This window comes from Notamacropus eugenii, chromosome 4 (genome assembly GCF_028372415.1).
Source record: "Notamacropus eugenii isolate mMacEug1 chromosome 4, mMacEug1.pri_v2, whole genome shotgun sequence".
NCBI classification, from domain to species: Eukaryota; Metazoa; Chordata; class Mammalia; order Diprotodontia; family Macropodidae; genus Notamacropus; species Notamacropus eugenii.
In genome coordinates this window covers 360,411,334-360,424,608 of record NC_092875.1, presented here as the reverse complement: position 1 = coordinate 360,424,608, position 13,275 = coordinate 360,411,334, and the positions used below count along the sequence as shown (strand labels likewise).

At 37.0% G+C, this 13,275-nt stretch overlaps 1 protein-coding gene and 1 long non-coding RNA gene across 5 annotated transcripts in view; one reads left to right on the top strand and one right to left on the bottom strand.

Moving 5' to 3' along the window:
* CTNND2 (catenin delta 2) overlaps positions 1–13,275 on the top strand; it is a 1,167,955-nt gene that overhangs the window by 1,120,842 nt on the left and 33,838 nt on the right. The gene's annotated exons all lie outside the window — the stretch shown is intronic.
* LOC140501620 (uncharacterized) overlaps positions 10,022–13,275 on the bottom strand; it is a 104,517-nt gene continuing 101,263 nt past the window's right edge. Inside the window, exon 4 of the long non-coding RNA XR_011966268.1 lies at positions 10,022–10,132. This is a non-coding gene — a long non-coding RNA (uncharacterized lncRNA). The remainder of the gene's footprint in view (positions 10,133–13,275) is intronic.

The window sequence follows — 13,275 nt, the reverse complement described above, 5'->3', positions numbered from 1 at the left end:
AGATGACTTGGGCAAACGCCAGAGGCAGGAGATAAACTGTTGACTTCATGTCTCACTCAGCTACACAGCTTTGGACTTCTCCATCTCATACCCCCAGGACCCTCATCATCCTATAACATCACATCATCCCTGGTAATTACACCTCATCAGTTCTTTCAGTCCACTCTGATTGGAGAACAGAGAATATAACTCTTCCCAGAAACTGTATTTAAGGAGGGTACCCAGGTCAGCCATCTCTTCATTTCCTATCCTGCTGCACAACTTTGAACTCATCCCCCCTCACTGGGTACCTTCTCTTCCTGTTTTCTTTTGCATACTGTCTTCCCCCATTTGATTGTAAGATTCCTTGAGACAGAGACTGCCTTTTTTCTTCATATTTCTTTGAAACCATCCCTTTTTAGAGATATTTGTATCTCTAGTGCTTAGCATAGTGCCTGGAACATAGTAGGTGCTTAATGTTTATGACCAATCAGGGTATAGCAGTTGAACAATTTGGCCAGAATTTTAAGTCCATGAAGTACATAAATGGGAAGGTTGGGGCAGCTAGGTGGTGCAGTGGATAGAGTACCAGTGCAGGAGTCAGGAGAACCTGTGTTCAAATCTCACCTCAGACACTTGACACTCACTAGCTGTGTGACCTTGGGCAAGTCACTTAACCCCAGTTGCCTCATCCTGGCTCATTTCCAGTCATCTTGATGAATATCTGGTCATTGGATTCAGATGGCTCTGGAGGAGAAGTGAGGCTGGTGACCTACACAGCCCTCCCTCACTCAAAACAAAGTCAAGTGCAAGTCATGTCATTATTTCTCTGATGGCATGGTCTTCTTCATCAACGAAGGATGAACACAAAAGGGGAGGTAATTAGAAACCAGATTATGGATGACTGAATACCAAGCTAAATAATCTGTATTTACTTCTAAAGACAGAAAATCATTGGATATTTTTTTATCACATGATCAGATATGTACCTTAGAAAATTATTTTGACAGCTATATGGGGGAGGGTTTTGAGAAGGAAAAAAAAAACTGGTCAGAGAAGCCAGTTAGGAGGCTATTACAACACTAGGTGAGAGTTTTTGAGGCTATAAATTGTGAAGCTGGAGAGAAGGGAATGAAAATTTAAATATACATACAGGTATGTTATGTGTGTGTGTATGAATATGTATATCTGTGTGTATTCATCAGAAATCTGGCAATTCATTGTATTTGAGCAAGAGTCAAGGATGACTGAATTTACAAATATGATTTACTCTAAATTAGTGGTACCCACATTAGAAATACGGAAGTCTGAAGAAACTTAGAATGTTCTAACTCAAGCATGGATAATATAAAAGTCAATAATAATCTAGAGAAGAGGTTTTCAACCTAGGATCCAAGAATTTTTTGAAAATATTTTGATAATTGTATTTCCATTAAATTTAATTCTTTTGGAATCCTGTGTATTTTATGTTGTGTATTTAAAAATATCTTGAGGCATCTACAAGCTACCCAAAAGGTCCATGACATACAAAAAAGTTAAGAACCTTGATCTCCAGGAGGCTTAGTGGGGGAAGAGCAGTAGATCTTAAATTCGAAGACTTTGATTCAAGTTACCTATATGACTTTGGACATATTACTTCTTTCTGGGCCTAATATGTAAGATGATATGGTAGGGCATAAGCATTCTTAAACTTTTTTGTGGTGTCGAATTCATTGGCAGAAAGGCAAAAAAACCTATGAATTCCTTCTCAGAATAATGTTTTTAAAATAGAATATATGGGGTTGTGAGGGAAACTAATTATACAATAACCTAGGAAATACTGAAATGCAGTTATCAAAATATTTTAAAAAACAAGTTCACAGACCCCAAGGGAAGAACCTCTGAAAAAGATGATATTGAAGTTCTTTCTAATTTCTGATCCCAAGAAGTCATTGGAGTAAGGTCAAATAGTGGCAAATGAAGTCTGGAAGAAGGAGAAAAATGCTTTATGGTTTGTAAAACATGTGCTTCTTTCTTCCAAGGACTAATCACTTAAATAATATTCTGTGCTATGACTTTTCAATCAACTTTGAAACCCTCCCCCCTCCCAACTAGCATATCATTTAGTCCATACTTTTCCTTCATGTCCCCAGGAATCTCATGAGAAAATGCATCGCATATCTTGCTGAAATTCTGATGTACTGTATCTACTTTCTTTAATCTATTAATCTAATAACCTTGTTAACTTAAACTTGGACCTGAACATATCACTTTATACATTATCTATTTATGGTGATAAGGATTATCAAATAGTGATACCTAAGATAAAAATACCTATTTTTAATCACATGGTTATTCACATAAATTCATATTCTCATGAGGCACCCCCCCCCCCATAATTTATTTAGCTAGTGTAAAATGCTACTTCAGGAGCTATGATTTGTATTAATTTTGAAGTCCAATATCATTTACTTTTCTTATTGATTTTGTACTGTAGAGTTGCTTTGGTAAGAAAAGATAGGAAGCAAAGGATATTCAAGCTCTATGGATACAAGTCAAACACATAAAAAGAATTTTTGGGACAGAAGCAATATCCAGGGGAAAAAAATCTGATATATTCCCATGTTTTGTTGTCTCCTATTAGCATTGAGACAGCATGTTGGCAATGAGAAACTGCCTGGTTTTATATTTGTCTGATGAAACTTGACTTAATTCACAGTCACTTCCTAGTCTACTAAAGACAGTGTCACTGTGGTGTGAACTCAAGAACTGCACCATTTAACTTGCCAGCAGGGCTTGAGCCAGCAGGAGATCTAGTACCTGAAAAAAGCACAATTTCTAATGTTTCCTTAGTGCCAGCTTTCCCTGCATTATTCAGATGTGATTTCTGTTTCTCCTTCAACAACACACAGATGAACGCACAGCTTCTCCCCTGGGAATCATCCTCTCTGTTTATGATGTCACTTCCCTGGCTTCTCTTCTTATTGTACAATGTAAATTTTTATTACATGCTAGAAGGGAGGATTTTGATGATAATGAGGCTTACCTTGGCCCATCTCATTTAGACCATAATTTCTCCAGGGCAAGAATGGTCATTCTGTGTCTCTAACAAGCACATCTCCACCATTGAAATGTAATTAATAAAAGTAGAATATGAACAGGTACGTTCACCTTCTGACTTCAAATAGACACGTGGGAGTAAGATTGAGATTACTGTTTGCTGGCTGTCAAAGGTATGGATCCTCACTCTTGAACCAGCTCTTTCTTTAGTGTTTACAAAGCACCTTGGATGCTGTGAGACGCTGGTCTGTTTAAATTTTAGCCTGTATATTTTAAGGAGATGTAACTGAAGGAAAAACAGCTATGACTTTTAACTTGCAGAGAAAACTGTGACTGTAAATATAGTGAAAGAATGCATGAATGTTAGTACTTTAAGCTTATCGCTTTTCTGTCTGAAGCGATGGCTGAGACTAAAACTTTGCTTCAGACAGCAGTATAATCTAATGCACATTAATAAGCTACCTGGAAGGTCACAGAAAATGCGTTAAGTTCTCCCAATGTTGCAATATCTGATGAAATTTTGTCTTGTTTTCTCCAAGGAAAAAAATGCTTCACTTTTCATTTTCATTCAACGAATACGTTTATTGAGTGCGTATTATGTTCAAATCGCTGTGCTAGGTTGTAAGGATAAAAAAAGTTTTAAAATGGTATAGTGCCAGCTCTCAAGAAACACAGTCTTCCCCAATAAGACATGTACAGAAATCCCTGTAAGTGGAAAGGGTGAGAAGTGTAAAGGATAAGTTAGGAAAATGAGCTCTGGAAATTTTAAGAAGGGAGAAATCACTTTCAGCTAGGGAGATAGGACAGGGAAGGCTTCACCAAGAAATTGGTACCTGTGCTTTACATTAAATAGAGCTGCCATATTAAAACCCCCCAAAAGGGATTCCTTTGCTGATTCTTGCCTCTTCATTAGAATGAAGGTGGAGACAACTGAGATAACCATGATTCTTTTTTAACTTCATTGAAATTGGATCTTCTGCCAGGAGAGAAGAGAACAGAATCCATGGCATGAACGCCATAGTTCAGAGGAAAAGATGTAGTTAACATTTTTTTTAACTATTTACAATTGAACAGCTGGTAACTGTGGATAAAGTATGGGCCTTGAGTCAGGAAGATTCGAGTTCAAATATGGCTTCATACATTTAATGTGTGGTCTTAGTCAAGTCACTTAACCTATTTGACCTCAGTTTCATCGTGTAAAATGAGGATAATTATGGCACCTACATCCCAGGGTTATTGTGAGACTGAAATGAGACAATATTTATAAAGCACTTGGCATGGTGCCTGGCACTTATTAGATGCCATATAAATGCTTATTCCCTTCTCCTTCCCTTTTGGAGATCTTACGTAGGTTTACAAAGGTACTCCAGAGTTTTAGAATGAAATATTGAGCTTCCCCTTCCTGAGAGTTTACAAGAAAATCAGGGGACCTACAATTATAAACAAATTAGATCAAAGGCAATGATCTGAGAGCAACAACGGAGAGGCTGAGTGAATAATAAAAGTCACAAAAGTTGTTATAAATTTATGGATTAAAGAAAATGTGTGTTCAGTAGGGGTTTGAAAACTGACTGGCATAAGGAATTTGTAATTCAGAAGGATTGGCATTCCTACTCAGCCCAAGAGAGATTTGGGACACTTTTTAATTGGAATTTAGACTTGAGGCACTTCCATAGGTTCTTTTTTTCACTAATAATTTATTTTTCCCCAATTACATGTAAGAACAATTTTTAACAATTGTTACATTTTTTAAGTATTGAGTTCCAAATTCTATTCCTCCCTCCCATGGTGAGCAATGTGATATAGGTTATATACGTGCAGTTATGTAAAACATTTCCATATTAGTCATTTTATGTAGGAAAACTAAAAAAAAGTGGAAAAATAGTATGTTTCAGTATGTATTTAGATTACATCAGTTCTTTCTCTGCGTATGGATGGCATTTTTCATCATGACACCTTTAAAATTATCTTGGATCATTGCATTGCTGAGAATAACTGTCATTCCCAGTTTTTCATCATATAACATTGCTGTAACTGTGTGCAGTGTTCTCCTTTTGCTGACTTCCCTTTGTATCAGTTCACGTAAGTCTTTCCAGTTTTTTCTGAAATCATTCTGCTAGTTATTTCATATAGTACAATAATATTCCATTACAATCATATACCACAGTTTGTTCAGCCATTCCCCAACTGATGGACATCCACTCAATTTCCACCTTTTTTTTTTTTTACTACCACACAAGGAACTGTTATAAAAGTTTTGTACAAAAAAGTTCTTTTCCTACTTCCATACGTTCTTCAAATGACACTGCTGCAGAATAGACTAAAAGAAAAGAGCGGGAATAATAAGATTGCAGCAGCTACAACCCCAGGGGAACAGCCGGCTCCCTGGGAATTAGGCCACCATGGAAAGATTGGAGGCACAGATGAAACTGGCAAAAAGAGAACCTGAGAAGGGCCATTGGGCCCTGCAAGCGTCTTGGAACAGATGATTCAAACTGTAACCACTGGCTGTACTTACCTCTGCAAGAACTGAGGGAATTTCTCCAATAAATTTTACTTTTTCCTCAATTTATCCTTCCCATGCTTGCCTTTTAGCAGAAACTAATGTATTCTGCTCCTTTTTAAAATCTAAATGTTTCCTGTATCCTTATTTTTGCCAAAGACAGCAAAAAACAAAAATTCAAAGACCTGTGAACAATTGTTAGGAATTTTGCTAACTAGAGACTTTGAGCTATTGTGATTATATTACAAACTTTTTATTCCATATAAGCTGCAGAAAATGGGGGGGGGGGAGATTTCTGAGGGCCATTGTTATAATAAATGACTGCTTAAATTTTCACTAAGAAACTGGTAAAGAGGAGACGAGAGAGGGAGAAGATAGAAAAGACCTTGGTAGAATTCAGTACCCAGCAGGGAGGAGGGAATAGAAAGGATTGGGTACTAAGCCAGTTAATCTTTACCATCCACATTGACACCCAACAGGATTGATATGTTTTCTTACAAATTATTGTTGGGAGATAATTCTACCTTTTCAAAAATTTGTCATATTGAAACAGGAGCTTTAAAAGAGGGGTAATAGGAGTTATAGCAGCCCATTCCAGTTGCTCTGTTTCTCCCTGTTGTCATCCAGTTATTTTCAGTCACATTCAATTCTTCATAACCCCATTTGGAATTTTCTTGGCAAAGTTACTAGAGTGATTTGCCATTTCTTTCTCTAGCTCATTTTACACTTGAGGAAACTGAGGCAAATAGGGTTAGGTGACATGCCCAGAGTCATGCAGCCAGATCTGAACTTAGGAAGATGAGTCTTCCTGACTCCAGCCCCTGGCACTCTACCCATCATGTCAACCTAACTGTCCCCCTCCATATCTCCCTACCCCACAAGAAGAAAATTGCCAGTCTCCCTTTTCTGATCTCCCCACTTATCTTCCCCCAAAGGATACAAACTTTTTGAGAGACTGTTTTGTATCTCTTGCATCTACCATAAAACCGGGTATATAGCAATAAATAATAAATGTTTATTGGTTGATTGAATGATTTCTGACTACCACAGTGTTTCAAGGCCAGTGGCAGTAGTTACTGGATCCTAGTCAATAGTGACTTCCGTGGGTGTTTAGTACCATCCTATCATTGTTGCATGGACTGTGCCAGATCAGATGATGCCCAGATCCTCTTTCCCACAATTGACAAGAGATGAACATTTCCTGGAGGAATTAGGAATAGTATTTTGACATCCCAATCTGAAGCCAACGCTCTCTTTTCAAAAGATAACTCTTTTCTTATTTGCACAATTTTCTACTTCCAGCTAAATGTTCAGAATGACAAGTATATATGTGTAACATTATACCTTTTTGACAATTGCAAAATAGTACTTTGAAAATTATTTCACAATTCAATTACTGTAAAAAGTTTTTTTCTTCTTATACTAGCTTAAAATTATGTCTTACCCCCTTTCTATTTACTAAGTCTTTTCATAGAGTGATCTGTGATTGAGGTGACTAACTCAGAAGTTTAACTTAGCAGGAGGCATGATTACAAAACTGTCTACAGTTTTCTCTTCTGTGCAACAATTTAGGGGGTAGTCAAGAAATAAGGACAATGGTGAGCACTAGTTTAGGGAAGCTATGACGTACTGATCTGATTATACAGGGGAAAATACAATGCATATTGTTCTTTTCATGTCTGCAGTTTTTATCACAAAGTCTTCAAAATGATCTTCAAAATTTTCCTTCAGAGAAAGAAAGCTCAACCAAAAATAGCATGATTTGCTTTCATTTTACCATTCTCCATCTGTGACCAGTCCCTATCATTCTCTACTTTTACTTATACTTGAATTGGTGGTATTTCAGATCAGTGAAAGAATACTCCCAAATGACACTGTAAGTATCTGTTACCTAAAGATAATTAACAAACATTTATTAAGCATTTAATTGCCAGCCACCATGCTAAGGATACAGAGATAAAACAAAAGCAGCCCCTGCCCTCAAGGAGCTTATGTTCTAATGGGAAGATATGATAATCAATCTGTTAAATTGGATGCATCTCAAATATTTTATAGTTAATAAATGTATTAGCTCATGAAAGATTTAATGTCTGTATTTTATATGTGGCAGAAGGGCTCCCTCAATAAAAAACAATTTTTAGAAAAGCAGGAAAGGACAAGTGAATTAATCATCCCAGCTTATTTTCTTCAATAGGGAACACTGTGTATTTTTTTTTTCTAATTCACATTTTACCTTAATTGAAAATAATTCTACCACTCAAGATCACAGCACTAATTGGAGTCTGAAGGTGGCAGGAAGAGAAGATACTGTTAAAGGCTGTCAAAACAAGGCCTTTATTTTGCAACCTCAAAAGTGAGACTGTGATTTGGCATTACATCAATTCTTTGTGCTTGTGTTAAGTGTGCCATTGGTACCTATTAACTCCTGGCAGTTAAGCATGGCATGCTCCCTTCAACCAAATTACATTAGATTTCTTTCCAATTTGTCAAGTCTTTTCGGTTTTATTCCTTCATTAGAAAAGGTTGATGGTAGGTAAATTGGTTTCTGAAATCCACAGCCCTCAAGTTTTAAAGATAGTACTGTGTCTCTACAGGAGACCCGTATGTATACTGTACCTTTAAGTACCCAAATCAATTTAATTAAATTTCATTAGAAGCACTAGAGCTGAAACAAACTAATGAAAGCAACTGGCATGTCAGGTGGTATTTATGTCTGCATTAAATTGAAAATACTCCCTTTTGGCTCTTAAAAAATTAGTTTAAATATTTAACACTAATGGCTTTTGGAATTGTTGATGGGAATGGTTTTAATGAATCTTTTACAAACAGTTTACCTTAAAAATAGATGGAGACTTATTTTATTAGAGCACAAGAAGGCTGAGGATTACTTTCAGGAACGAGATTCAGTTTTCTACTCCATCACATGTACCTTGCTTCCAAATGTTCTGTCTCCTTTTTCCTGGAAGGATATCACTTCTTTCAGTGAAATGATGAGGACATGCATGTGTTTACCACACAGTATGACTCCTTTCTTTCTCCACTGATTATTATTACTTTAGGAGAATGATTTTGTATGAAATGAAAAAACAACCATCATGTTTTTTGAGGGATCATGTCCTTGATGAGTAAACATTATTTAAATTTCTTAAGCCCCTGAAGAGGCCACTTACAATGGATCATTTCAAAACATGGCATGTTTATAAAACTGGTTAATTGGAAATAGTCTAATTAGCTAACATAAATAATAGACTGAGAATGATGCAGAATTACGGATTGGTATGAACTCCTTAGAGCCCTCAGGATTTTCTCTTCACTCTTGCTGTCTTGATTCACTTAAAACAAATGAAATGTACAGGATATATGGACTCAAAAACTTACAGTGTCAGTTGAAACCAATCACTTTGATCTTTGGTTTCAGTGTTAATTTCTGCATGCCTTTATGACAAAACTTCATTGAGAACAGAATAAGTTAGTGGAGAGAGAAGGGTCAAGAAGTTTGAAAAAGAACCATCTGACCCTCAAGTTACTGAGATATGTCACATAGATATGTTGGATCTATAGGAAAGAAAGCAATTGGCAAATTCATTCATTCATTCATTGAATTTACAGCTAGATTTCTGTTCATGAGCTTAATTAGTAAATTAATGCCCTGGCCTGGACCATGGGTGTTAACTTTGAGGAACCTACTATTTCATAAGTATAGTTACTCCCTCCAAAAACACAGATCACAACTCCTTCATATCCTCTCATTCTATGAAAACATTTTCTAGCCCTAAATTACTAATATGAAATATAAAACTTTTGAAATATAATTTTTAAAGGCCAACCATTTTCACTAACTAAGGGTCTGTGGTCAAGACAAAAACTTTTTTATGTAAGATAGATTTGAAAATAGAAATGTAAACAAATACAATTCATGGTTTGTTTATTTTTTTTAATTGAACATCCTGGCTATGGATATTAACTATCAGATAGATTGAAAGGATATATTTCCTTGTCTACTGGTAGCAACTGAAGCAATGTTACTGGATACTAGCTAATGTTCCCAGTCATTTAATAAGTTACAGAGTTCATCCACTGAGAAACAAGATAGCACAGCCATTAATTAGTATAAACCCATCTACTAAGTTTGCCTGTGTTAAAAGAAACTGGAGCAGATCTAATGAGAGATGAAATATACTTTTACATCCAGTCCCTGTTTGTTTGGATTTCTCAGGAATCGTTTGTCTGGGAAAATTGACTGTATTTGTTGTAAGCTCTTCCAATTCCAAAGTGACAATGACACAGCTAAACACAGATTGAGATCGTGCAAATCATCTTGTTCCTTATACCTGCTGAGGACTCAACATAGATTTGTTGTTGAAACACGGACTATTTAGATGTATTCAAGGACCTTAGAATTCAGTAAATGCTAGAAATTAGGGCTTGATTTGGTAGTCTGTCTAGACTTAGGAAAGTCATAGAGAAAAGGTTAATAATGCAAATTAGAGCTTTTTCATGTGTTTTCAGAGAATTAGGTTTTAATCATTTACCAGTACAGCCTTGTTTAAAACAGCAGACACATCATATTGTTTTCTTTTTAGTTGTAGCTATGTTGTAGTTAAACGGCAACTAAAAGAAAAAGAAAACAAAAATGTTTTAAACTAAAAACGTTCTGGGTTTGTTTGCCTTGGACGAATCCCTTAACTTCTCTGATCCTCAGTTTCATCATGTGTAAAATGAAGTTTGGCTGAATGAAGATCCTTTTCTGACTCAAATACTGTGACTCGAAATACCATATAATCATGTCAAGAGTGGAAGATGATTATTTAAAGGGGTGACTTTTCAATTCAACATTTGTTAAGTGCTATGTACAAAGAATTGTGCTAAATTCTGAATATTCCAAGATGAAAGTTATATGAATCCTGTCCCCAGGGAGAGTCTTGCAGAGAAGGAGGTAAGGCAGGTAACCAAGCCCTTCTGCTCTAAATCCTGTGATCTTATGACTTTCCAAATAGTTATGATACAAGACAAAATGTGATAAGTCCAAAGCAGAAGTCCTAATGAGGTGCTATGACAAATGTGTGGAAAGATAGTTTAATCTGAGGATAAGAAAACCTGCCTGGAGGAAGGGGTACCAGAATTAGGCCCATACAGTAGAGGAACTTAAGCAGACTGATGAGGGAAAGACCATTCCAGACATGTAGAAATAAGTAAGAAAAGAAAAATGAGGGGGAGAGGGAGTTTGGGCTTTAGACTACACGAAGGGGAGAAACATGAAATAAGGCTGGAAGAGAAGGATGGAGTTTCATTGTGTCTTCACCTTGAATAGTGGCACAAGGAGCTCAGTCACCTGGAACAAGAAATTACAAGAAACACATCACTCAGTTTATGTTTCCCAATTCATGAATGACCTTAATGCTTCTGAATCTGATGAACCTTCATTTCACCCAACACACTCACAAATGCATGTGAGCACATGTGTGTGCGCACACGTACACAACCATTACATATGTTTCACATGTACAATTGCAAACTTGGAAATCTTTCTCTCTGATTATAACCTTCCTTATCTCCCTAAACCTCACCCTTCTAACCACAACTTGCCATCACTCTGGTTTTCCCCAGAGGTCATCCCCCCTGTACTGGTCTCACTTCCCTCATTTCAAAATCTTGAATCTACTGTCATCTTGTTCAACACTGAGGCCACTCATCCCTCTCCAAACTCCAGCCCTGCGTTACTCTAAACATCTACCTTCTCTGCTCCCATTCCTATACTGCTGAACACTAATAGAAGAAATAATCTAATTGCACTGACTGAATCCGTGACTAATTTATTTTATATGATCTCAGCAGGGTAATTGTAGTTCTATTCCAGTTCATTTACTCTCTTCCCTTTGTCTCTGTTGCACTTTCAACAGTGGTAGTTACAAAACTTCCCTTCTGTCTTTGTCCCTTATCCCATCCTTTTCAGGAGAGAACCTGGCCTTATGTCACTGGAAAAAAAAAAAAAACTGAGACCATCAACTTACAAGATCTTTCTCCTCATCAACTGTATATTTCAGTTACCTCAAAATCATCCCCCACTCCTTCCTCCTTTGCTTCAGTTTCAGAGAAAGAAGGGACCCTTTCTTGCCAAGGCTGACTTCAGTCTTTCTACTTGTGCCCTTAATGTCGTACCCTCCTGTCTCCTCTAGAAACTTACCAGTTTGGTCATCAGAGGAATTTCCCTAATTATTAACTTCTTATCCACTGTCTCCTTCAGTTCTGTTTCCAAACATATTCAGATCACCCTCATACATAAAAACTTTCACTGGACCTCACCATTCCCAAGCTATCATCTTATAGCTCTCTTCTATTTCACAGTCCAGCTGAGGTCAATCATTTCTAGGGGCAACCTTGTCTTCTTTTAAGGAAAAGCCTCCCCTTGTTGCAGAAGGAAGGAAAGAAATTGAGAGATGCTGGTGCTATCATACCTCTTGGATCCATCTTCCCCAGAACTACCTAATTTATATTCCTGAAGCACAAAGCTGACCTTGTCATTGCCTTGCTGAAAAAGTTCCAGTGACACACCCTCACTTGTAGGAAAAAAATACAAATTCCCCTCTGACATTTAAAACTCTTGATCAGTTCCAATCTGTTTCTAGGCTTTTTACATTTTACTCTTCTTTACATACTCCATGCTACAGCTATACTGACCTACCTATCTCATGTACAAGCTTCCATCTCCCACATTCATTCTTTTGTACAAGTTGTTTTCTCTTCCTAGGATGCTCTCTCTAATAATTTCTGTCTCTTGAAACCCACAGCATTCTTCAACAGTAAACATTTTTTCCACTCAAACTTTCTGGAATCACAATATTAGAGATAGATAGAGATCATCCAGTTCAGGGATTCTTAACCTGGGTCCATGAACTTGTTTTCAAAAAATATTTTGAAAACTCTTAAATACATTTGAGTTCCTGTGTAATCCTATGTATTTTTATACATTTACAAAAACATTATCTTGAGAAATGATCCACCACACTGCCAAAGTGGTCTTTAACATACTTGCAAAAACAAACAAATAAAAGACAGGTAAGAATGCTATCTACCCTCATCTTGCAGATGAAAAAACTGATGTCCAGAAAGGAAAGCAAGGTACCCAAACCTAGGTCCTCTCTGACTTCAAATCACATACTTCTTCCACTGTATCATTCTGTCTTTCTCATTAAGGACAGTCTCTAGCTGCTAGGTTTTTGGGGGTTTTTGGTTTGTTTTGAAGAGCTTATACGTATAACCCCTGATTCAGTCAGATACTGATGTGGTTTGTTCAGGGACCCCTGAGGGGTGTTCAGGGAACCCTCAAGGACCAGAGTACTGGACAGGATCATCTGGAATGAGTTCATAGACTCAAGCATTCTTTAAGTCAAGGTAGCAAAAATTTATTTTTACACTTTTCAGCAGGTAAAAGTTCTTAAGGAACCTGTGACCTTAAAGGAGTGTAATTAAAGTTTATATAGGATAAACCATAGTAAAACATGTGCCAAATATGCTAACTAGGTAACGTGTTGTGGGATTAGGGAGTGGTTAAGGAGTGGTCAGTTCTTAGAGGAACATGCACCTTTTGTATCTACTGCACAGGCATTTTACCCAGAGTTCACTGAGAAAAGCCCAAGGGAGGGAGGTACCACAGGGAGGTATGGTTTTTAGGATTGCTATATCACTAAGTCAACTAGTGGTTAGGGTTGACTGAAGAGTGCCCAGTCTGTCTCCCATTAATGTCTTGTTTGACA